The sequence below is a fragment of the Hordeum vulgare genome, chromosome 5H, assembly GCF_904849725.1.
Source record: "Hordeum vulgare subsp. vulgare chromosome 5H, MorexV3_pseudomolecules_assembly, whole genome shotgun sequence".
Lineage (NCBI taxonomy): Eukaryota > Viridiplantae > Streptophyta > Magnoliopsida > Poales > Poaceae > Hordeum > Hordeum vulgare.
In genome coordinates, this window is record NC_058522.1 from 308980113 (window position 1) to 309007785 (window position 27673).

Genomic DNA, 27673 nt, shown 5'->3' on the forward strand with positions numbered 1-27673 from the left:
TCTCTGAGTCACTTGGGATTGACGTCTGCTGATCACTATGAGGAATCCGAAAGATCCAAGAACTGAAATCTTGCCTTCCACTATGAGGACAGGTAAGGAAGTGCCATCTAGCTCTGCACTTGATTGACCTTTAGTTATGAGTAAGTTTGCGACATCGCCTCCTGCTAGAAATCTTGATATGTCGCCTGTGCTTGATACTACTGTGCTTGATGATGCTACTTCTGCTGCCCATGATGCTTATGATGATGCTATGCTTGATACTATGCCTGATGATGCTATGCTTGATACTATGCCTGATGATGTTATGCTTGATACTATGCCTGATGATGCTATGCTTGATACTGCTTTTCCACTAGGTGCATTCCTTGATGCACAAATTGCTAGAGTTGCTGCTAGTCGTGATGATACTTCTGAAACTGCTGATACTATTGAAGTAGAACCTGCTACTATGTATGATTTGCCTGTTATGCCTGAATGCTATGTTATGGAGGGAGAGATAGCTGAGTATTTTCTTGCATGTAAGGATAGCTATGATGTTGAGAAATTACTGCGCAAGTGGAAAGAAAAATCTCTGAACGCTAGGATGAAATATGACCCGAAGTTTGCTACATCTCCTATCTTTGTGACCAATAATGATTATGAATTCTCTGTCGACCCTGAGCTATTCACTCTGGTCGAATCTGATCCCTTTCACGGTTATGAGTGTGAAACGGTTGTAGCCCATCTTACCAAACTGCACGATATAGCCACCCTATTCACTACTGAGGAAAAGATCCGCCACTACTATATCCTCAAGCTGTTTCCTTTCTCATTAAAGGATGATGCTAAGACCTGGTTCACTTCTCTTGCTCCTGGATGTGTGCGTAGCCCCCAGGATATGGTCTACTACTTCTCTGAAAATTATTTCCCTGCCCATAAGAAGCAAGCTGCCTTGCAGGAAATATACAACTTTTCTCAACTTGAAGAAGAGAGTATCCCACAAGCTTGGGGGAGGCTCATCCAGCTACTAAATGCTTTGCCTGATCACCCTCTTGAGAAGAATGAAATACTTGATATCTTCTATAATGTACTTGTCGATGCTTCCAAAGACCACCTAGATAGTTCTATTGGTTGTGTTTTTAGGGAACGAACTGTAGAACAAGTTGAGATTCTATTGAATAACATCTTGTGCAATGAGAATGCTTGGACTATTCCCGAACCACCTCCTAAGCCAACTCCGAAGAAAAGAGGTATTATATTCCTTAGTCCTGAAGATATGCAAGAAGCTAAGAAATCTATGTGAGAGAAAGGAATTAAATCTAAAGATGTCAAAAATCTACCACCTATCGAAGAGATCCATGGTCTCGATAACCGGATACAGGTAGTAGAAGTAAATTCTCTGCATAGGTTTGATGAGAGTGATATTCCTTTTGATAAACCTTCTAGCTTATGCCTGGGTGAATTTGACAACTTTGTTGCCGAACAAAAAAGCTTCAATGATTATGTTAGCAGACAATTGGAACAGAATGCTCGTATGCTTAGTAATTTAAGTGCTTGTGTGGACAGAAATGTCAATGATCTTAAGCTTCTGAGTAAACATGCCTCTATGGTTACTACTCAAACAGAGCAAGTACTTAAAGCTCAGAATGACTTGCTTAACGAGTTGAATGACAATTCTGTCAGATTCGTTACTAGAGGCGGTAGAATGACCCAGGAACCTTTGTATCCTGAGGGTCATCCAAAGAGAATTGAACAAGATTCTCAAGGAGTTAGCACTGATGCACCTAGTCATCCTAGAAAGAAGAAGAAAGATGATAGGAACCTGCACACTAGCAACCCTGTTGCTGCTACACCTGAGAGTCCAAACAATGTCTCTGTCTCTAATGCTGAAACACAATCTGGTGATGAACATGAGCCTAATGATAATATCAATAGTGATGTTCATGTTGATGCTCAACCTAGCAACAAAAAGGATGTGGAGAGTGAACATGTTGATCTTGATAACCCACAGCCTAAGACTAAAAGATACGATAAGAATGACTTCACTGCTAGGAAGCATGGTCAAGAAAGGGAGCCATGGGTTCAGAAACCCATGCCCTTTCCTTCCAAACCATCCAAGAAAAAGGATGATGAGGATTTTGAGCACTTTGTTGAAATGATCAAACCTGTCTTTCTGCAAATGCGTTTGACAGATATGCTCAAAATGTCTCTGTATGCTAAGTACATGAAAGACATTGTGACTAATAAGAGGAGGATACCTGAGGTTGAGATTTCCACCATGCTTGCTAATTATACCTTCAAGGGTGGAACTCCCAAGAAACTAGGTGATCCCGGTGTGCCCACTATACCTTGATCCATTAAAGGAAACTACGTTAGAACTGCTTTATGCGACCTTGGAGCCGGTGTTAGTGTTATGCCTCTGTCTCTTCATCGTAGACTTGAACTGGATAAGTTGACACCCACTGAAATCTCTCTGCAAATGGCCGACAAATCAACTGCTTTCGCTATCGGCATTTGCGAGGATGTGCCTGTTGTGGTTGCCAACGTCACCATCTTAACAGACTTTGTTATCTTGGATATTCCTGAGAACGATGCCATGGCGATTATCCTCGGAAGACCCCTTTTAAACACTGCAGGGGCTGTTATAGATTGCAACAAAGGCAATGTCACTTTCCATGTCAATGGTAATGAGCATACGGTGCACTATCCGAAGAAACAATATCGAGTACATTGCATCAATGCTATCGAAAATTCTTCATCGATTCTTATTGGGAGCTTTGAATGCCCTATACCTTGTGTCAAGATGAAGTATGATTTGCTTGTTGGGGAAATGCATATCCCCATTGAGGTGACCTAGTGACTATTCGAGAATTCTCCATTCTCTTTTGCGATTCGAAAAAGTTTGTCAAAGAGGCTTGATCAACCTCACTGACGGATTTCTTTCAATGACCATGAGATGGATGAATCGAGGAGTCACAAACCTCTGTTCCAAGCTTTCACCTTCATTTGCTTAGAAGAAAAATGATAGGTTTAGTTTAGTTTCCCTGTTTTCTGTTTTAGCGTCCGGTGGAAAAGTACCCCGAAAATAAAAGTTCTCCGAACGCCGTGAAAATCTAGTATGATTTTTTCTGGATTTTTTGAAAAATTCTGAGACAAAGAGCTTGTCTGGGGGCTGTACCAGTGGGCCCAAGCCCTGACAGCGGGGGCACCCCCCTGGCCGCGCCACCCAGGATTGTGGGGCCCACAGGCACCCCCTCCACTCATTCTTGCTCTCATCCAGTTCTCCTACCTCCAGAAAAAATCGTTTCGCATCTCAAACCCGTGTTCTTGCTCGTCTTGCTGGGATTTTTGATCTCTTTGCTCAAATCACCATTCTCCGAACTGTTTTGGGGAAATTACTCCTTGGTAAGTGACTCCTCCAATGGTCCAATTAGTTTTTGCTCTAGTGCCTTATACTCCGCGTATTTTTGCTGCCTTGGTGACCATGTTCTTGAGCTTTGCATGCTGATTTTAGCTGGTCCCAAGTAGTTTTGATGCGTAATATGGCCTGTAGGCACTTGTGAGAGTAGTTGCTACGAGTTTCGTTGAGCCTTATTCACTTTTCCTTAGAATCACTAAAAATTTCAGAAAATTTCAGAGGTAGAAAAGGGAAAAGATGAGGAGGTTCTTGAGAGGCTCTTCAAGCCGTGACCCCAAGGATGATGGGAGTGAGAAGAAGCCCAACTATCCTGTCCCTCGAGTCACAGAAGTTTGAGTGTGTGAGTGGCCAAGCGACGTGTCCTTACGCGTCGCTGGAATTTATGAGGTATTTTATAACTTGGTGGAAAACGCAGGCCTTACCGCCTTCCTTGAAGATAAGTGTCCGCAGTACCTCCTCCTTACTAATATCTTCGTACAAAGCTTTAACTTCTATCCGATGAAGAATCCTCCTATGGTTGAGTTCAAACTTTATGATATCCCCCGGCGCATGTCACTCCAAGATTTTTGCAATGTTTGCAAATTACCTTACGTTGGGGATATTCATGAACCTTGTCCACGGGACTTGGAAGCTTTCATCGGTACAATTGTTGTAGGAGAGGAGAGAGGAGTGTCTTGCGCTAGAGATGCTAGCATTTATTTTCCCGTGCTTCGGTACTTCTCACTTTTTGTGGGAAAATGTTTGATTGGCTGTGGGAAGGCTAGGTCACTTAGTTCCCAAGATCTTGCGGTCTTGCGCGAAGCCCTTTATAACGATAAAACTTATAGCTTGGGCGCTATAGTAGCTCAACGGTTGAACTTGAACCATTCTAAAGGTGTTGTCTATGGAGGTATCTATGCTACCTATCTTACCAGACGCTTTGAGATACCCATTAGACTGGAGGAAGAAGAAGAGGTTCTTCTTATCGAGAGATATCTAGATTACGATAGCATGGTTCGCCATGACTTTCTTGATAGGGATATAAGTAGAAGTATGATTTATAACCTGGTGTTTAGTCAGGGTACTCGTGAGACTATTACTTTGCCTGCTCCTTCTTTGTTCAATCTTCATGCAGGCAGGTACATTATTATGCCCTCGGACATCTACGCATATTGGGGCTTAGCCCAACCACAGGTGCCCGTGCCCGAGCCACCAGTCGAGTACCAGACGCCAGTTTATCACTGGGAGCCAGAGGAGCTCACACAACAGTGGCATCCTCAGTCCACTCCGGAGTACCCCGGAGCTGGTTATTTCCCTCCTTGGGAGTAGACCAACTTAGGCCAAAAGCCTAAGCTTGGGGTAGTACGTGTTCTCACCGACTTTACATTCTTGCTTATGCTTTCACTTTGTTAGCTGGTGTTCACACTTTGCCACTGTATCATCCATGCTAGTTTATTTTCTTTTTCTCGTTTTCTTTTTGTGTGCCTGTCTAGTTTGAAAAAAAAGATTTTATTTTTCTTCTTTTGCTTGTTGGGAGCTTTCCCGTGTAAATAGTTTTCTTTTTTCTTTGGGTCAAGGTAGAAGATATTGGTTACAATGTTTAGTGGCTCTCGCATGCATACCTGTTTAGCTTTCAAAGAGCCATATTACTTTGTCTTCTCCTTTGTGTTTGCCTGCAGATTCCAGTGTAGTCCAATGCACGAGCACTCTTATTATTGTTCACATCATTCGGTCGTGCAAGTGAAAGGCAATAATGACGATATATGATGAAGTGACTGAGCCTGGAAAAGCTGGTATGAACTCGATCTATTTTGTTTTTGTAAATATGACTAGCTCATCATGCCTGATTTAGCTTTGTTGTGAGAGAAACATGTTTGCAATGACAACTTATAGATCATATAGTTGCTTATGCCATGCTTACTTAGCTAGGAGCTTATAATGGTTTGTCTTGGATGCCCACATGAATGTTGAGAAGACTGTGTTGTAGTATGCTAGGATGGTATCCACCTTTGAATGATTCAAGTGGCTTGACTTGGCACATGTTCACGCATGTGAAACAAAATCAACATAGCCTCTATGATATTCATGTTCATGGTTATTTATGTCCTACTCATGCTTGCACTCAATGTTGGTTAATTTCAATGCATTTTGATGACTGTTATCGCTCTCTAGTTGGTCGCTTCCCAGTCTTTTGCTAGCCTTCACTTGTACTAATACCGCTTGTCCATCCACTCCCATAAACCCAACGTTGTTCCATATGAGTCCACCATACCTACCTATTTGCGGTATCTACCTGTCGTTCCAAGTAAATTTGCATGTGCCACTCTCCAAACCTTCAAGAAATAATCTGTTTTGCATGCCCAAACCGCTCATGTGGTGACAGGGGGCTATTGGTATCTTCCATGCTAGGCGTGTTATCCTCGATATTTGTTTATTCACTATCATTCACGAGAAAGGGGTCGGTAACTGGAATTCCTAGTTCCATGCTCAAACCGAAAAGATAATTGCAAACAAAACTCCCCTAGGATTGATGTTGGTATGGACGGTACCTGAGGATTCGGCTAGCCGTGGAGTGTGATTGATTAGTGGTGGGGGAGTCAAAACTTTACTTTTCTGTTTGGGAACCGCCTATAGCATGTGTAGCATGGAATATGTTGAGAACTCTTAGTCATTGCATTGACAATGAAAGCATGCCAACCAAAATTATTATCTCTGTTTTCAAAGCTTGAGCTCTGGCACCTGTGCAAATCAATGCTTCCCTCTAAGAAGGGCCTGTCTATTTATGTTCCTGCTGAGTCATCCTCCTCTTATAAAAACACCAATTAGAGAGCACCTCTATCATTTTTATGCTTTGCTTTTAACTATGTTGAGTATGACTGTGACTGGATCTTCTTTGACATGAGTTACAATTTTTAGTCAGCCCTTGGTCTTTGAAGGTGCTCTGCATTTATGTTTTGCGGTGTCAAAAAGAGCTATCGAGATACCGTCTATTCATACTGCTTCATGTTGTTTTGATTGAAGTGTTGACATTTGAGGCTTATTATTATTTGCTTGCTGGCTGATTATGTCGTTGATATGAGTTTACCGTGAGACCTAGATGTCATTTGCTTATGTGGTTTGCTTGTGATCTTGCTGAAATTCTGGTTATGAGTTAGACATAGTTGCAACCACAAGATCAAACAGAGTTCGTCAAAGTTTTTCTTTTGTCTATTTCAGTTTGTTAACTGAATTGCTTGAGGACAAGCATGGCTTTAAGCTTGGGGGAGTTGATACGTCTCCGTCGCATCTACTTTTCTGAACTCTTTTGTCCTTGTTTTGGACTCTAACTTGCATGATTTGAATGGAACTAACCCGGACTAACGTTGTTTTCAGCAGAATTGCCATGGTGTTGTTTTTGTGCAGAAATAAAAGTTCTCGGAATGACCTGAAAATAAACGGAGATTTTTTCTGGAATTAATGAAAAATACCTGCGCAAAGACCCACCGGAGGAGGTGTGCGAGTGGGCCACAAGCGCACAGGCCGCGGCCACCCCCCTAGGCCACGCCGTGAGGGCTTCTGGGGCCCATGTGGCACCACCGGCTCCAAACTCAGCTCTATTTATTCCGTCTCGCCCGAAAAAAATATGAGAGAAGGATTCATTGCATTTTACGATACGGAGGTGCCACCACCTCCTGTTATTCATGTGGAGGGCAGATCCGGAGTCCGTTCTGGGCTGCGGAGAGGGGAAATCGTCGCCATCTTCATCATCAACCTTCCTCCATCGACAATTCCATGATGCTCTTCAATGTTCGTGAGTAATCTCATCGTAGGCTTGCTAGACGGTGATGAGTTGGATGAGATCTACTCCCTCCGTTCCTAAATATAAGTCTTTTAAGATATTTCACTAGAAGTCTACGTATGGAGCAAAATGAGTGAATCTACACTCTAAAGTATGTCTATATACATCCGTATGTAGTCCACTAGTGAAATCTCTTTAAAGACTTATATTTAGGAACAGAGGGAGTATCATGTAATCGAGTTAGTTTTGACGGGGACTGATCCCTAGTATCCACTATGTTCTGAGATTGATGTTGCTACTACTTTGCCATGCTTAATGCTTGTCACTAGGGCCCGAGTGCCATGATTTCAGATCTTAACCTATTATGTTGTCGCCAATATATGTGTGTTTTAGATCCTATCTTGCAAGTTGTAGTCACCTACTATGTGTTATGACCCGGCAACCCCGGAATGACAATAGCCGGAACCACTCCCGGAGATGACCATAGTATGAGGAGTTCATGTATTCACCACGTGTTAATGCGTTGGTCTGGTTCTTTATTAAAAGGAGAACCTTAATATCCCGTAGTTTCCATTAGGACCCCTCTGCCACGGGAGGGATGGACAATAGATGTCATGCAAGGTCTTTTCCCTAAGCACATATGACTACATACGGAATACATGCCTACATTAGATTAACGAACGGGAGCTAGTTACATATCTCTCCGTGTTACAGCTGTTACATGATGAATCACATCCGGCATACTCATCCATCACCGACCCACTCCCTACGAGTCTTTTACTACTGGTCCTTGCTATGTTACTTTGTTGCTGCTGCTATCACTGCTCTTACTGTTGCTCTGTCGCTACTGTTGTCACTACTGTTGTTACTTGCTGCTGTTGTCACTACTGTTGTTACTTGCTACTTGGCTGTTACTTGCTACAACACTTTACTGGCACCATTGATACAACAAGTTAGGAATAGTCTACCGTCAACAGATCTGTTTCTTGCACCGTTGCTATCATACCACTTTGCTACTGATACTTTGCTTGCGGACACTAATCTTTCAGGTGTGGTTGAATTGACAACTCAGCTGCTAATACTTGAGAATATTCTTTCCCTTCCCCTGAGTCGAACCAATAAATTTGGGTTGAATACTCTACCCTAAAAAACTGTTGCGATCCCCTACACTTGTGGGTTATCAGTAGGCTAGGTTCCGACTTGTTATGAACAACAAGAAAAACTAAAACAAACTAAAAAGCAAATAGCGGGACTCTCCGAGCATAGGACATAACATATGAAGTGACAAAAAATAGCATGGAGATGGACGAACTGATGATTGTCGATAGAGAAGGGGATGCACGGGGGCATCCCCAAGCTTATACGCTTTAGTCTCCTTGAATATTTCTTGGGGTGCATGGGGGCATCCCCAAGCTTGAGCGCTTGACAATCCTTTATCTTCTTTCATCATCTCTCCCATCGCATACTTGAAAACTCTCTTCATACGAAACTCATCATAAGCTAATTAGAGTGGTTAGTTCCCTTAATAAAATAATTCATTACCTGCTGGAAATAAATATTTTCGTGAAAATCTAGTGCTTCTCATTATTGCCAAAGGGTTTTTGCAAATTAAAATCAAGTTTAGGATTTGCAAAACAATGCAAACACAAAACATGGCAGAATCTGTGAAAAACAAAACAACATGTAGTAAATAATTTATTCGGGGCACTTCTGCAACTCAAATCAAAAAACTCAGAACAGATGCCAGAAAGACAATTATATAGAGCATGCTGTCAAAACATTTCAGATCAAAAAGATGATATGGTGATTTTTGGCGAATGATCCCATCAAGCACACAAAATCTGTTTCTCGGCAGCATGTCATAATTTTTGAACGTTCTTGCAATCAGAGGCTATAACTTGGCACAAAGCTTAAAAATAAAGATACAATGATGTTGCTACAGTAGTAACACACATCAAGACCACTAAAACAGAAAGTAAAAACAAATTGGGTTGCCTCCCAACAAGCGCTTTCTTTTATGCCTTTGAGCTAGGCACAATGCAAGAAGATCAAGTGTTATCAACTCCAGAAGAGTAACTTGCCCGAGTAACAGACTCATAAGGTAACTTAATCTTCTTTCTAGGGAAGTGTTCCATTCCAATTTTAAGAGGAAATTTGAATTTAATAATTCCCTCTTTCATGTCAATGATAGAACCAATGGTGCGGATAAAAGGACGTCCCAAAATAATTGGACATGAAGGATCACATTCAATGTCCATAATAAGAAAATCAACGGGCACATAATTATCATTGACAATAATAAGCACATCATCAATTCTCCTTAAAGGTTTCTTTATGGAAGAATCAGCAAGACGAACACCAAAAGGACATGGATCAAAAGGTTTCCGATCAAGCATATCATACATTATTTTGGGCATAACGGAGGCACTAGATCCCACATCACACAAAGCAAAGAAAGAGATATTATTCAATTTAATTTTGACTATAGGATCCCAACCATCTTCTAGCTTCCTAGGAATAGAAGTCTATAGCTTGAGCTTCTCCTCCCTAGATTTGATAAGAGCATAGATAATATGCTCAGTGAAGGCAATATTGAGTGTACTAGTGTGGGGGTCTTTAGCCATTCTTTGCAAAAAGGTGATAACTTCGGAGGGACTACAATTGTCAAAATCAAGGTTACTACCATTAATTAAAGTGGTAGTAATGTCATCTAAGCTCATTATTTTGGTAGTCTCTAAATTCATAGGACCTTCTTGTCCTATAGTTGAGGTATTAGCATCACCATTAATGGGTCCATTGGGACTAGGAGTGCGATGGGTGCTAAAAGTTTTGAGATCCTCAACAACTTGTATAGTAGCAATGGTAGTGTGTGTAGGAAGGCTCTTAATTATCTCTTCCTCTTCTTTTTCTCTAGCCCATCTCTCTTTAAGTTTGGCTAGCATCCTTATGTTCTCATTAATTTGGACTTGGGTAGCATTCATGGGTGTGGTGCTCCTTTCCTCAAGTGGGAAGTTCTAATTTTAAGCATCTCTACATCATGAGCTATGTTGTCCACCTTCGAAGAGAGACTATCTAATTTTTCTAGTTTCTACACTCTTGTTGAAGGCTTTTTGAGAATTGATAAAATCCTTAAGCATGCTCTCTAATTCAAAAGTGGAGTTTTTGGTGCTAGGATAATTGTTGTTGTTCCCATAGTTGTTGGATGGGAATGGTCTAGGATTGCTACCAAAATTACTCCTATAAGCATTATTATTAAAGTTGTTCCTAGAGATAAAATTAACATCAACTTGCTCTCTTTCTTGAGCAACCAAAGAATTTAATGGAACATCATGAGGATCAATAGGAGCTTGCTTAGTGAGTAAAGTCATGATCATGTCAGCCTTATCATTAAGGGAGGAGATATCCTCAATAGAGTTTAACTTCCTACCTGTTGGAGCTCTCTCTGTGTGCCATTGAGAATAATTTGTCATCATCTCATCCAATAGCTTTGTGGCAGAACCAAGTGTAGTTGATATAAAGGTTCCTCACGCGGCCGAGTCTAACAGATTCCGTGAGGTAAAGTTCAATCCTGCATAGAAAGTTTGGATAACCATCCCAGTAGTCAAACCATGAGTAGGGCAATTCTTAACAAGAGATTTCATACGTTCCCAAGCTTGAGCAACATGTTCATTATCCAATTGCCTAAAATTCATCATGTTACTCCTCAACTAAATAATCTTAGCAGGCGGGTAATACTTCCCAATAAAAGCATCTTTGCACTTATCCCAAGAATCTATGTTATTCCTAGGCAAAGATTGAAGCCACACTTTGGCTCCTCCTCTCAAGGAGAAAGGAAAAAGCTTATGTTTAACAATATCACCATCTACTTCTTTATATTTTTGCATATCACAGAGCTCAACAAAATTGTTCAACCGCAAGACAGCAGCATCTCTAGCACCGGAGAATTTATCTTCAATAACATGGTTCAGCAAAGCAGGTTTAATCTCATAGGAGGTGGCCTTAGTGGCGGGAGCAGCAATAGGAGTGCAGATAAAGTCATTGTTGTTGTGACTAGTGAAGTCACACAACTTGGTGTTCTCAGTGAAACCCATAGCAGAGGCAACAAGCAAGAACAAAGCAACTAATTTTTTTGTAGTTTTTGGTATAAGACTCTAAAGCAAAAACTAAAAAGCAAACTAACAAGACTAAAAAGCAAAGGTAAAAGATAGTTTGCAACTCCCCTATCTTGAAGACTGGAGTCCCCGGCAACGGCGCCAGAAACGCGCTTCATGACGAGTTGATGTATATACTTCTCACCCCTCGTTGGATACCCCAAGTGGAAGGTGGAGATGTAGTCAGTAGCAAATTTCCCTTACACAGAGACTATAAGGTTTTTCGAACCGGGAGGACTCCTAGGCTCAACAAGTAGGTGTCTTCCATCCTGGCGCTAGCAGAAGATGTGGACGTGCACACACAACAAATAACTTTGCTCCCAACGAGTACATAGAGGTTGTCAATCTCTTCGGCCTTGTAGTTTGCAAAGGATCAAAAAACAAGCGGGAAGGTAATAGTGATTGCAACAGAAAAGTAAATGGAAGAGGTAAATGATGGAGGTGTAAATGATGATGGTGATATGGACCGGAGTCACATGATGTTCACTAGTGATGTCTCTCTCCCAAAAGACGATAAACAACTATGCTAGAGTAAACAAACCACAGTTGGGCAATTGACAGAATTATGATCGCACCGCAATGCTAATTATGCTCCTTGATAGCTAGAGGTTCAATAGTAATGGGCAATAGGCCAAGACAAGTAGATTGTTTATTCATCAGCATCTACTTACTAATCATCCACCTTGAGATATCTATCCAGAACATCCCTCCGGTATTAAGTTGTGAGCCCCACCCAAAGTGTAAACTCAAAGCAACGGACAACTGCATTAATGAACTATGTGCAAGGTAAACAATCCTTGCAACCATGGTCACAAGCACCGTTGTTTTCTCCCGGGTGGCAACAAGCACACCCCCTAGTCTCATGTTTGTGTCACTCAAGCTAGACATCGAGGGGTCCGAACCCACAATCATGCATAACGCTCCCTCTTGGAGTTACGATCTACTACTTGGACAAAGCAATAAAAAGCAATGGAGAACATGCACGAATCACAAAGGAACATAATATAAAAGGATAATCAAATATATAACTCATAACAATCTGAACATAATCTCATAATCCATCGGATCCCAACAAACCGAGCATAGCAAAAGCAAGAGAATTACATAGATGCCTTGATCATGTAGGGCGGCACATAAGGACTAACCATTGAAGCACAAGATTGGAGAGAAGACATCACATAGCTACTGGTCATGGACTCATCGTCCAAGGAGGACTACTCACAGCATGTCCGGGAAGCGTCCATTGCGGTGAAGAAGCTCCCGGAGGTCAATCCTCCCTCCGGCAGGGTGCTGGGAGGAGGTCTCGTGACGCTCCCGGTCTTGGAAGAGGTGCGACGGCGGAACTATGAAGAAATTCGCGATTCCAGAAAGTCTGCGAGGGTTTCCTCTCGGCACTCTAATATAGCCCAAAGGAGGGCACCAGAGGAGGTGGGACCCACCCAGACGACCTCCTGGCACGACCTAGGGCCTCGCCGAGCCAGCAGGCCGCCTGGGAGGCCCCTGGCCCCCTTGTGGCCCTCCTTCGGTGATCCGGAAGCTTCTGTTTTGATGATTTTTATATATTTTTTCTGGATTTTTTGGGCTTCAGAAAATTGGGTATAAGCCCGTGCAAAATAGACATCAGTAGACAGAAACTGGCAGTGGGTGTACTGAGTTAGTAGGTTAGTCCAAATATGTGTAAAATGATATAAAAGTGTAGCAAAACATATAACGATGTCACCCAAAAGATCATGCAACAAGCAGAAATTATAGATACGTTTGGGACGTATCAGTAAAAATTTAAGACAATGTGAAAAGTTTCATGTGAAGATTGTTTCACAACTAATGCCACCTGGAACATCATAGTCTGATGGTTTGTCCGTATGTCATAGTCGTGTCCTATTAGATATGGTGCATACTATGACGTCTCTTATCAAATTACCACTACGTTTATGGGTTAGGCATTAGAGACAACCACATTCATTTTAAATAGGGCACCACATAATTCTGTTAAAATGACACCGTATGAACTATGGTTTAGAGAAACCTAAGCTGTTGTTTCTTAAAAGTTTGGGGCCGTGATGCTTATGTGAACGAGTTTCAGCCTGATAAGCTCGAACCCAAAGCGAATAAATGCATCTTCATAGGACACCCAAAACAGTTGGGTATACCTCCTATCTCAGATCCGGAAGCAAAGTGTTTGTTTCTAGATGCGAGTCCTTTCTTGAGGAAAATTTTCTCTCGGTAGAATTTAGTGGGAGGATGGTGGAAACTTGATGAGGTTCTTGAACCATCACTTCAACCAGTGTGTAACAGGGGGGCAGGAAGTTCTTCTTGTGGCGCCTACACCAATTGAAGTGGAAGCTGATGATAGTGATCATGAAGCTTCGGATCAAGTTACTACCAAACCTCGTAGGTCGACAAGGACGCGTACTACTCCACAGTGATATGGTAATCCTGTCTTGGAGATCATGTTGCTAGACAACAATGAACCTACGAGCTATGGAGAAGCGATGGTGGGCCCGGATTTCGACAAATGGTTGTAGGCCATGAAATCCGAGAGAGGATCCATGTATGAAAACAGAGTATAGACTTTGGAAGAACTACTTGATGGTCATAAGACTATTAACTACAGATGGATGTTTAAAAGGGAAGACGGACGATGATGGTGAAAAGTCACCATTAAGAAAGCTCGAATTTTTGCAAAGATGTTTCTGACAAGTTCAAAGAGTTGACTACGATGAAGACTTTCTCACTCGTAGAGATGCTGAAAGTCTGTTGGAATTATGTTAGTATTTGTTGTATCATTTATGAAATCTTGCAGATAGGATGTCAAATATTGTTTCCTCGACAGTTTCCTTGAGGAAAGGTTGTATCTGATACAACTGGAAGGTTTTGTTGATCCTAAAGGATGCTAACAAGTACGCAAAGCTCTAGCAATCCTTCTAAGGACTTGAGCAAGCATATCGGAGTTGGAATATACTCTTTGATGAGATGATCAAAGATTTTTGTTTTATACAAAGTTTATGAGAAACTTGTATTTCCAAAGAAGTGAGTGGGAGCACCATAGAATTTCTGATGAGTATATGCGGTTGACATATTGTTGATCATAAATAATGTAGAATTTCTGGAAAGCATAAAGGGTTGTTTGAAAGGAGTTTTTCAAAGGAAAACATGGATTAATCTACTTGAACATTGAGCATCAAGATCTATGGAGATAGACCAAAGTGCTTAATAGAACTTTGAACGAAATGCATGCCTTCACAAGTTTTTGTAGGGAGTTCAAAATAGATCGGCAAAGAAGGGATTCTTTGCTATGTTGTAAGGTGTGAATATTGAGTAAGACTCAATACCCAACCACGGCAAAAGAAAGAGAAAGGACGAAGGTCATCCCCTATGCCTTGGTCGTAGGCTCTAAAGTATGTCCTGATGTGTACCGCACCTGAAGTGTGCCTTGCCATGAGTTAGTCAAGGGGTACAAGAGCGATCCAGGACTGGATCACTTGACAGCGGTCAAAGTAATCCTTAGTAAAGAGTGGACTAAGGAAATTTTTTTGATTATGGAGTTGCTAAAAATAGTTCGTCGTAAAGGATTACGACGATGCAAGCTTTGTCACTACTCCGGATGACTCTAAGTAGTAAACCAGATTCGTATAGTGGCACCGTCATTTGGAAAAGTTCCAAAATGTCGCGTAGTAGCTGCATCTACAGGATGACATAGAGATTTATTAAGCACACACAGATCTAAAAGGTTCACGCCCGTTGACTAAAAAAACTCTCTCACATGCAAGACATGATCGAACCCTAGAACTCCATGCGTGTTAGATTCATTGCAATCACATAGTGATGTGAACTAGATTATTGACTCTAGTACAAGTGGGAGACTGTTGGATATATGCCCTAGAGGCAATAATAAATTGGTTATTATTATGTTTCCTTGTTCATGATAATTGTCTATCGTTCATCTATAATTGTATTAACTTGAAACCGTAATACATGTGTGTATACATAGACCACAACATGTCCCTAGTGAGCCTCTAGTTGGCAAGCTCGTTGATCAATAGATGGTCATGGTTTCCTGACCATGAACATTGGATGTCATTGATAATGGGATCACATCATTAGGAGAATGATGTGATGGACAAGACCCAATCCTAAGCATAGCACAAGATCATGTAGTTTGTCTGCTAGAGATTTTATAATGTCAAGTATCATTTCCTTAGACCATGAGATTGTGCAACTCCTCGATACCGTAGGAGTGCTTTGGGTGTATCAAACTTCACAACATAACTAGGTGATTATAAAGGTGCACTACAGGTATCTCCGAAAGTGTCTGTTGGGTTGTACGAATCAAGACTGGAATTTGTCGCTCCGTGTGACGGAGAGGTATCTCTGGGCCCACTCGATAATGCATCATCATAATGAGCTCAACGTGACTAAGGAGATAGACACAGGATGATGTGTTACGAAACGAGTAAAGAGACTTGCCGGTAACGAGATTGAACAAGGTATAGGGATACCGATGATCGAATCTCGGGCAAGTGTCATACCGGTAGAGAAAGGGAATCGCATACGGGATTGAGTGAATCCTCGACATCGTGGTTCATCCGATGAGATTATCATGGAACATGTGGGAGCCAACATGGATATCCATACCCCGTTGCTGGTTATTGGACGAAGAGTAGTCTCGGTCATATCTACATGTTTCCCAAACTCGTAGGGTCTACACACTTAACGTTTGGTGATGCTAGAGTTGCTATGGGAATCGTATATGTGGTTACCGAAGATTTTCCGGAGTCCTGGATGAGATTCCGGACCCCACGGGGAGTTCCAAAATAGTCCGGAGGTAAAGATTTATATATGGGAAGTCCAGTTTCGGTTGCTGGAAATGTTTCGGGTTTATCGATATTATACCAGGACCACCGATAGGGTACCGGGGGTCCACCTGTTCCGGAGGGAAACATGGACTGAAAGGGGAGAGTAACCAGCCCCTGGTGGGCTGTTGCGCCAAGGGAAGGAGGCCCAAGGTGCAAGGGAGGAGGCCTAAGCGCAAGGGAAGCCAAACCATAGGCATGTGGGCTACCTAGGGTTGATCTCCCTTAGCGCAGCCCTACCTCTCCACCTCTTTCTCCTCCTCTGCTTGGCAAAGCCCTGCCGGAGAGCTACATACTCTATCACCATCATGACATCGTGCTGCCAGAGTTCTCCCTCAAATTCTCCTCCCTCCTTGCTAGATCAATAAGGAGGAGACGTCCCCGGGCTGTAGTTGTGTGGAACGCGGAGACACCGTACGTTCGGTGTTCGGATTGGATCCTCCAAGATTTGAATCGTCATGAGTACGACTCCATCGACTGCGTTCATAGTAATGCTTCCGCTTTGCGATCTTCAACAGTATGAAGATGCTCTACCTCACTTGTTTCTAGTTTCTCTTGGTGCGATGTTGGAAAATTTTGAAATATTACTACGATCCCCAACACATACAAATTTGCTTGGAACGGCATAGAAATACGCATATAGGTAGGTATGGTGGACTCATATTGCAAAACTGGGTTTAATGATTTTTTATGCACAAGTAGTATTTCTACTTACTACAAGCGAAGGCTAGCAATATATTGAGAGCAACCAACCAAGAAACAAAAATTCTTATAAACAAGCATTAAGCATAACTAACACCGAATAATGCACCATAAGTAGGATGTAATTTCATTGCACAACTAGTGACTTTTGTGCATGCATAGGGAATCACAGACCTTAACATCAATATACTTACTAAGAAAAATTACTCACCAACATGACTCACATATCACTATCATCATGTCTCAAAACTATTACAAGGAATCAAGTTTAATTTGTCCAATGATCTTCATGTAAGTTTTTATTATATCTTTCTTGGATATCTATCACTTTGGGACAAGTTCCCCATATTGTCGTTGCTTCTTGACAAGCTCACATAGATTTCAGTGAAGATCATGAGAATAAAAATTTCAACTCTCAAAATAATATAAGTGTAGCATGAGAGTATTTCTTCAAACGTGTAAAAGCACACCGTGCTCAAAAAGATATAAGTGAACCACTAGAGCAATTCCGTAGCTCAAAACAATTAAGTGAAGCATATAGAGCAATTCTAACAAATCATAGCATAATTTTGGATCTCTAAAATAGGTCTGTCTAGCAAGGATACGAGTAACAAAATAAAAATCGAAACAAGCAAAGACTGAAATAATACAAGACGCTCCAAGCAAAACTCATGATCTGGCTCCAAGTAAAATACCGATGGTTGTTAGAAGAAAGAGGGGATGCCACTCGGGGGCATCCCTAGGCTTAGTTGCTTGTTCCTCTTTGTCCATTATCTTGCGGTTCCATGGGAATCCCCAATCTTAGACTCTTCTACTCCTTATTCCTTCATCCATCATGATCTCACCCAAAACTTGAAAGCTTCAATCACACAAAATTTAACAAAATTTTCGTGAGATCCGTTAGTATAATGAAGCAAATTACCACTTTAAGTATTGTTGCAAACTCATTCATATTTTATTATTGCATTATACCTATCGTATTCCAACTTTACCATGGCTTATACCCTCCAATACAAGTTATAGATTCATCAAAATAAGCACACAATGCAACGAAAACAGAATCTATCTCAATAGGAACAATCTTTAGTAATATGTACACTACCCATACTCCTGTAACTCTAAATATTCTGAAAAATTATGACAACGCGGGGAATTTGTATATCAATTTTTTTTTAAAAATTCCCAATTTTTTGACACTCCAGTAAAATCACATAATTCATGTATTGTATGCAAAAGTTTTTGTTTTTAAACAAGATCAAATCACCTATCACCCAACATGATCCCAAAGGCTTTACTTGGCACAAACACTAACTAAACATAAAAACACAATCATAATAGTAGCATAATTGTGTAAACACTCAAGAACGTAAAGAAAAGGTAAGAATAAATTTTATTCATTAGGTTGCCTCCCAACAAGCGCTATTGTTTTACGCCCCTAGCGAGGCATGATGATTTCAATGATGCTCGCATAAAGGTAAAGAATTGAAACATAAAGAGAGCATCATGAATCACATGGCAAGCTGATACGTCTCAAACGTATCTATAATTTTTGATGATTTCATGCTGTTATCTTGCCTTCTTTGTATGTTTTATGTACCTCTTTATATCTTTTTGGGACTAACTTATTAATTCAGTGCCAAGTGTGAGTTCCTGTTTTTTCCGTGTTTTTGACTCTTTTCAGATCTGATTTTGGAATGGAGTCCAAGTGGAAGAAAAACCCCGAAATGATTTTTTCCCGAACGGAAGAAGTCCAGGGGGCTTTTGGGCCAAGCCAGGTGGGCTCCAAGGATCCCACAAGCCCCCACTCTGCCACCAGGAGGAGGCGGCGGTGGGCAGGCTTGTGGCCTACCTGGCCACCCCCTAACCTAGGTCTTTGGCCTATAAATTCCCAAATATTCCGCAAAAAATGAGGGGAGCCTCAAAAATACTTTTCCGCTGCCGCAAGCTTCCGTTTCCGTGAGATCTCATCTGGAGACCCTTCCCGGCGCCTTGTTGGAGGGGACTTTGGAGTTGGAGGGCTTCTTCATCATCATCATCGCCCTTCCAATGACTCATGAGTAGTTCACTTCAGACCTACGGGTCCATAGTTAGTAGCTAGATGGCTTCTTCTCTCTCTTGGATCTTCAATACAAAGTTATCCATGATCTTCATGGAGATCTATCCGATGTAATCTTATTTGGCGGTGTGTTTGTCGAGATCCGATGAATTGTGGACTTGTGATCAGATTATCTATGATATATATTTGAGTCTTTGCTGATTTCTTATATGCATGATTTGATATCCTTGTAAGTCTCTCTGAGTCTTGGGTTTTTTTTGGCCAACTAGATCTATGATTCTTGCAATGGGAGAAGTGCTTGGTTTTGGGTTCTGCCATGTGGTGACCTTTCCCGGTGACAGTAGGGGCAGCAAGGCACACATCAAGCAGTTGCCATCAATGGTAAAAATATGGGGTTTTTATCATTGGTTTGAGATTATCCCTCTACATCATGTCATCTTTCTTAAGGCGTTACTATGTTCTTATGGACTTAATACACTAGATGCATGCTGGATAGCGGTCGACGTGTGGAGTAATAGTAGTAGATGCAGAAAGTATTGGTCTACTTGTTTCGGACGTGATGCCTATAGAAATAATCATTGCATAGATATCGTCACGACTCTGCACAGTTCTATTAATTGCTCGACAGTAATTTTTTCACCCACCGTCTACTTGCTTTCATGAGAGAAGCCACTAGTAAACACTACGGCCCCCGGGTCTATTCACATCTATCGTTTACAACTCTGCTTTTACTTTGCTTTGTTACTTTGTTGCTTCCAGTTCTCACTTGGCAAACAATCTATAAGGGATTGACAACCCCTTCATAGCGTTGGGTGCAAGCTTTTGTGTTTGTGCAGGATCTTGAGATACTCCTCCGCCGGATTGATACCTTGGTTCTCAAACGGAGGGAAATACTTACCTCCGCTGTGCTACATCATCCTCTCTGCTTTGAGGGAACACCAACGTAGAAGGATTCCTTGTGTCGTCAACGTGCCCATTTCTGGCGCCACTGGAAGGTCTTTTGTGCAGTAGCATAACGGACATCACAAGCATTTCTGGCGCCGTTGCCGGGGATAGACAACAAACATCACAAGCATATTTAAATTTATCCCACTTCCTATGCATAGGAAATTTGTGAGCAAACAAATTATGGGAGCAAGGATCAATTAGCATAGGAAGGCAAAACAAGTATAACTTAAAATTTCCAAAACATAGAGAAGAAACTTGATATTATCAAAATATGTAAAAGCATATGTTCCTCTCTCATAATAATTTTTAGTAGCATCATGAATAAATTCAACAATATAACTATCACATAAAGCATTCTTTTCATGATCCACATGCATAAAAGTCTTACAATTTTCCAATGTACTCGGATTAATATTAACTAAAGTCATGACCTCTCCAAACCCATTTTTATCAAAAAATCATAAGAATGAACACTCTCCAAATATGTGGGATTATTTTTACCTAGAGTTGCCACTCTTCCAAATCCACTTTTGATACTATTGCAAACATTATTATCAATAACATATTTATCAAGAGGCTTAAATAATTTTTCAAGATCATAAGAAGCATTATCACCCCAATGATGATAATTGAAATAAGAAGTGGACATGACAAAATCATCATCCCCAAGCTTGTAGTTTTGCATATCATTAACATAATTGACATTAATATAATTTATAGTAACATCATTGCAATCATGCTTCTCAATCATGGAGCTATCATGAGCCACGCTATAAACTTCTTCTTTCAGCACTTCATCAAAATTTTCAGATTCATGATTTTCAAACAAAACTTCATAGAGATAATCACGTGCACTCAACTCACTAGAAATTGGTGCATCATAATTTGGTATTTTGAAAAGATTAGCAAGTGGACGAGGATCATATCAATTTATTTTTAGCAAGCGAAGATGCAAGCAAATAGAAGGCACATGGCAACATAAGCAAAGATAGCACACAAGCAAAAAGGCAAACGAAAAAGAGGGCAAATAAAATGGAAAAAAATTGTGAAGTGGTAGAGATGAAAACTAGAGGCAAATGGAAAATAATGTAAATTGCAAGGAGATGAGATTTGTGATTAGGAACCAAACAATGTTGATGATGTCTCCCTGGCACGAAAGATTGGCACACCGAAGAGATTGCTTCCTCCCCGGCAACGATGCCAGAAATTCCTTTCACGTCGCTTGAGACTGCGTCGGTATTTCCCCAAGGAGGAAGGGATGATGCAGCATAGCTACAGTAAGTATTTCCATCTGTTAAGAAACCAAGGTATCAATCCATGGAGGAAAATCACACAACGCTATGTGAACAACACCTGCACACAAAGAACAAATACTTGAAACCCGGCGCGTAAGAGAGGTTGTCAATCTCTCAACGGTAAAAGATAGATATTTTTGCATGATATTGGATAGATAGATCTTGAAATAACACAAGATAAAATAAGTAAATAAAAAGTGCAGCAAGGTATTGTTGGGTTTTTGGATTAATTGATCTGGAAAAAAAATGGCAAAAAGATAGATCGGAAAACAATATGATAAAAGTAGACCCGGGGTCGTAGGTTTCACTAGTGGTTTCTCTCATGAGTATAGCACACGGTGGGTAAACAAATTACTGTTGGGCAATTGATAGAAAATTTAATAATCATGACGATACCCAAGGCAATGATCAATATATAGGCATCATATCCAGGATTAGTAGACCGAAATGATTCTGCATCAACTACTATTACTCCACACATCAACCGCTATCCAGCATGCATCTAGTGTATTAAGTTCATGGAAAATAGAATAATGCAATAAGAACGGTGACATGATGTATACAAGATCTATTCATGTAGTAATAGGCCCCATCTTGTTATCCTTAATGGCAACGATACATGCGTGCCTTGCTGCCCCTTCTGTCACTGGTAAAGGACACCGCAAGATTGAACCCATCACAAAGCACCTCTTTCCATGGCAAGAAAAATCGATCCGATTGGCCTAAGTAAACCAAATATTCGAATAATAAATATGAGGCTATAAGTAATCACGCATATAAGAGATCAAAAAAGACTCAAATAATATTCATGGATACAAACTGATCATGAGCTCAAAATTCATCGAATCCCAACAAACACACCGCAAAAGTCATTACATCATATGGATCTCCAAGAGATCATTGTATTGAGAAACAAAAAGTAAGAAGAAGCCATCTAGCTACTGCCTACAGACCCATATGTTTATGGTGGTCTACTCACGCATCATCGGAGAGGCACCTATGAGGAAGATGAACCCCTCCGTAATGGTGTCTGGATTGGATCTCGTGGTTTCGGAACTTGCGGCGGCTGGAATTGTGTTTCCTCGACTCCCCTAGGGTTTTCTGAATATTTGGGTTTTTATAGAGCTCATAGGTGGTGGAGAGGCCTCCCGAGGTGGGCACAACCCACCAGGGCACGCTAGGGGTGTTGGGCATGCCCTAGTGTCTTGTGCCCTCTGAGGGAGTCCGAGACTAAGGGGTCCTCAGATGGTTGGCCCATATCCTATGGGCCAACTTGACGGGTCGTGTTGTTAAAGACCGGTTTGCCTAAAAACCTCGTGTTCAGGAAGGAAAACTCCGAAGACTGGTGTGTCGTCCAAGTAGAGTAGATTAGATCAACCAATCTATCCCCGGTTAGAGGTCAGTTATGTGTAACCCTAGGAACCCCTGGTGTCTATATAAACAAGAGGGCTCCATCTGTATAGGCAAGTTGACTCATCTAGGGTTATAGCTCATACAATCTCGAGTAGATCAACTCTGTAATTCCCATCTACATCAATACCAATCAAGTAGGACGTAGGGTTTTACCTCCTCAAGAGGGCCCGACCCTGGTCAAATATTGTCCCATTCGTCTCGTGTTACCCATCGACCCAAGGTCCATAGCTTGGGACCCCCTACCCGAGATCCGCCGATTTTGACACGACATTGGTGCTTTCATTGAGATTTCCACTATGAGATCGCTCGAAGGGTTGATGGCTCGCTTAATCATCAGCGATCAAGTCTGCACCAGAGACATCTTCGTCACAGGGCAGATTCTCGTGTTCGGCGCCGTTACACTTCACGCGGATCCAACTGGCCACCTCGTCCAGATCGGAAGTTATGCCCCGGACAAGAGATAAGATTCGGGAATCTAGAATTCTTCGCCGACTTCGAGGGCAATCTTTTCCCCACTAAGCTCGCGGTTCCGTCCGTCGAGCCCCAAAACCCCAAGGCCTTAACTTCAGATCTCTTGCGTGTCCATGCCTTCTGCTCCCTCTGTGTTGGAGAGTTGGCTTTGCGCCCATACCCAACCTCCGTGCCCAAGCAACAGCTAACTGCCATCGCCGAATATGCATCCCTTGTGGAAGCCACGGAGGTCAACTCCGGAAACCATCAAGAGATCGATCAGGACAGACCCTTGATGTTAAACGAGATGTTCGACCGGATCTGATCATTGGAAATGACCGACCACCCAGACCCAACCTATATTTGGATCGGTTCAGACGCAGGCAGTGAGAAATTTTATGCCCCTCCCAACACCCACTTGGTAGCCACCTGTTGGAAATATGCCCTAGAGGCATTAATAAAATGGTTATTATCATATTTCCCTATTCATGATAATCGTCTATTGTTCATGCTATAATTGTATTAACAGGAAACAGTAATACATGTGTGAATGAATAGATCACAATGTGTCCCTAGCAAGCCTCTAGTTGGCTAGCTCGTTAGTCAATAGATGATCATGGTTTCCTGATCATGGGCATTAGATGTCATTGATAACGGGGTCACATCATTGGGAGAATGATGTGATGGACAAACCCAATCCTAAGCCTAGCACTAGATCGTATTGTTCGTATGCTAATGATTTTCTAATGTCAAGTATCTTTTCCTTCGACCGTGAGATTGTGCAACTCCCGGATACCGTAGGAGTGCTTTGGGTGTATCAAACATCACAACGTAACTGGGTGACTATAAAGGTGCACTACGGGTACCTCCGAAAGTGTCTGTTGGGTTGGCACGAATCGAGATCGGGATTTGTCACTCCGTGTGACGGAGAGGTATCTCTGGGCCCACTCGGTAGAACATCATCGTGAGCTCAATGTGACTAAGGAGTTAGTCACACGATGACGTGCTACAAAACGAGTAAAGAGACTTACCGGTAACGAGATTGAACAAGGTATAGGTATACCAACGATCGAATCACAGGCAAGTTCTATACCGATAGACAAAGGGAATCGTATACGGGATTGATTAAATCCTTGACATCGTGGTTCATCCGATGAGATCATCGTGGAGCAAGTGGGAGCCACCATGGGTATCCAGACCCCGCTGATGGTTATTGGCCAGAGACGTGTCTCGGTCATGTCTGCCTGAATCCCGAACCCGTAGGGTCTACACACTTAAGGTTCGATGACGCTAGGGTTATAGGGAATTGTTGTACGAGGTTACCGAAAGTTGTTCGGAGTCCCGGATGAGATCCCGGATGTCACGAGGAGCTCCAGAATGGTCCGGAGGTAAAGATTGATATATAGGATGGATGGTTTTGGACACCGGAAGTGTTTCGGGCGTCACCGGTAACGTACCGGGACCACCGGGACCACCGGAGGTGGTCCCACGGGACCACCGGAGGTGGTCCCACGGGACCACCGAAGGGGAGCAACGACCCCGGGAGGCTAGATGGGCTAAGTGGGGAAGGGAACAAGCCCCTAGGTGGGCTGGTGCGCCCCCCACCCAGCCCATGCGCACCAGAGAAAGGGGGAAGGGGGGAACCCTAGCATAGGTGGGCCTAAGGCCCAACAGAGGGGTGCGCCACCCCTCCTCCCTGCCCTGGCCGCCGCCCCCTCTCCCATCTGGGGCTGCCGCACCCCTTGGGGGTGGGAACCCTAAGGGCTGCGCCCCCTTCCCCTCCCCCTATATATAGATGAGGACTCGGGGCTGTTGGAGACACGGTTTCATCTCTCTCGGCGCAGCCCTGCTCCTCTCCCACCTCCTCTCTGTCGGCGCTTGGCGAAGCCCTGCCGGGAGACCTCGTCTCTCCACCGACACCATGCCGTGGTGTTGCTGGACTTCTTCTCCAACCTCTCCCTCCTCCTTGCTGTATCAAGGTGCGGGAGACGTCACCGGGCTGCACGTGTGTTGAACGCGGAGGTGACGTTGTTCGGCACTAGATTAGAATCGCCGCGAGTACGACTCCATCAACCGCATTCTAGTAACGCTTCCGCTTAGCGATCTTCAAAGGTACGAAGATGCTCTTACCCCTCTCTCGTTGCTGGTCTCTCCATAGGAAGATCTGAACATGCGTAGGAAAATTTTGAATTTATGCTACGTTACCCAACACCACCATCAAAGACTTAATCTACATGTTGGACTACGCCTCCGAGGAGGTCGAGGACATGGACGATGAGGCCAGTAACCCCGCACCTGTAAATATCGGGCGGTGGAAGACCACCTCCACCTATGATGTCTACATGGTGGACACACACCATGATGACGGTGATCATACCCCCAAACAAAATGGCAACAAGTCCGGGGAAGAACCATCAAAGCATCAAAGATAGCGTAAGCGGGCCAAGGCGAACAAAGGAAGGGAGGCCATACAGGGTACCGGGGATTATAAAACCCCGGAGGACCTCGTAGCTCCTGAGCAGCCACGAGAATACCAAAACACGCTCGAGGGTTAGCACGATCTCGATGACCCCGATGATTCCTATGGTGACAACTACCTCCCCCCTGTCGAGGCGGAAGACAGCTTAGAGGCTGAAGACTTCAGAGTTCCTGAGGACCTGGAGGGTCACGAATGGTTCAGGCAGCAACTTATAGCTACCGCCCGCAACCTAAAAGAGAAGTAGCAATGGCTTCAAGCCGAACAAGATATCATCAATGTTGGCATTCTGGGAATGGGGGTACCCAGATCTGCCTGCCTGCGGCCCAAGGTCGACCCACTTTATCAAGTGAATTGATGGGCCCGGCACCTCCCAAGACAAGGCCCTCGCGAGGGGCCAAGCCTCGCGAGGAGGAACAACATCAAGACCCGTAGGGGGCCTCCTCAGGACCCCTCTGGAGCGGTGGATATTCCGAGGCGAGGCTCGGTCGAGGAAGGACAGGCGAGGAGCGGACAGCAGGGCAGCGCAATTTCCCCTTTAGTGCAAAGGGGGCATGGACGTATCGGGGTTCCGAGGGCATCTACCAAAGGTTTCCATTCTGGTGCAACACGGCCGTCGCCGGCCGCTAGTAGGGCAAACGTCACCCCTGGGCCCGTCCCTGCAGTGTTGGCAGCTACTTTGCAGGCGAAGACCACCTTTAGGCAGGGGAGCATGTTCCCCTGCTCCCCTTCAAAATTGGCCATTGTGGGATCCCTTCCTGCCGAAATGATAAGGGAAGAGGACCGGGCCGCCACTATATATAGAGGATAGGATACTTCGTAGAGGACACAGATTCATTCACCCACGAGCACCACACAAAGTCACCCAGCCTCTGGAGGCTCCTGAATACTATACTAGTTCTTCCACCCTCCTCCAAGAGAGTCAATCCACCAAAGCAGGAGTAGGGTATTACGCTTCACAGCGGCCCGAACCTAGGTAAACTGCTGTGTTTTGTGTCTTCGTCACCATCGAGTGAGTTCCTTGCCATCCTCGGCGAGTAGCAAGCTAGGTGAGCCGAACCAGTGAGAAACCTTCGTATACGCCCCTGAATTTCAATCTTAATGGTTTTGCGGAGCCCGAAATCTGACATTTGGCGCGCCACACAGGGGGCATGTCAAGGTCTCTCCCAGGGCCCGGCCAGCTGAAGCTGATCACACTCATGGTAGGGAGACATCGAACTCGCGTGAAGAGGCGAGCCGCTCGCGTGGCGCGGACGTCGCAAACGGGCCGAGACGCCCCGTAGCGCTCTGCTGGACCGCCGGCTGGCATTCACACCAGACGAGGTTTCGACGAGCGCCGGGGGCTGCCGCCTTCACCAACCGCTGGGCATCCCCCGTTGCTCCGACCATTCCACCCGTCCAAGCTGTCCCCCCCTCCGAACTTGCCAGCACCCGACACATAGACATGTCGCGCTCCTGGTGGCGCATGAGCTCAGGTGCCAGCAAGCCACCTGACGCACAAACATGTCGCGCTCCTGGTGGCGCACGAGCTCAGACGCCAGCAAGCCACCCGCCGCCGCCGCACTGCCGGACACAGGCACACTCTTGGGCGTAACACCACTAACGAGACCCAAGTGTGCCCCCGCAGGAGCCGTGCTTGTTGGCCCGCATCCCCAGGGGCTATAATCAGAGAACCACGCGGATGCGTCCCAAACTTACCCTTAGGCTCGCCCTTACTGGGGATTCGGCGGGAGCCGCTGGAGGCACGGGATCCGATCACGTTGGGGAGGCGTCACCCAACACCCATCGGCACGCTTCACGGAGCGGGGAGGGAGTACTGGAGGCCTGATACGTCTCAAACGTATCTATATTTTTTATGGTTTCACCCTGTTATCTTGTTAACTTTGGATGTTTTGTTTACCTTTTATATCTTTTTTGGGACTAACTTATTAACTCAGTGCCAAGCGCCAGTTCGTGTTTTTTCTATGTTTTTGACTCTTTTCAGATCTTATTTTGGAACGGAGTCCAAACGGAATAATTCTTTCGCGATGATTTTTTATGGAAAATATCAAAAATATCGGAAGAAAAAGATACCGGAGGGGGTCCCGAGGGTGCCACAAGCCCTGTCGCCGCCCCCCCTAGGTCGTGCCAATCAAGTTTCTGGGCCCCTCGGGGGCCCACTTGATGCAACTCCAC

The 27673-nt window shown here is 43.6% G+C and overlaps 1 pseudogene; it reads left to right on the forward strand.

The window, feature by feature from the left end:
* The window catches only part of LOC123396643, a 73883-nt pseudogene that overhangs the window by 37765 nt on the left and 8445 nt on the right, over positions 1 to 27673 (forward strand).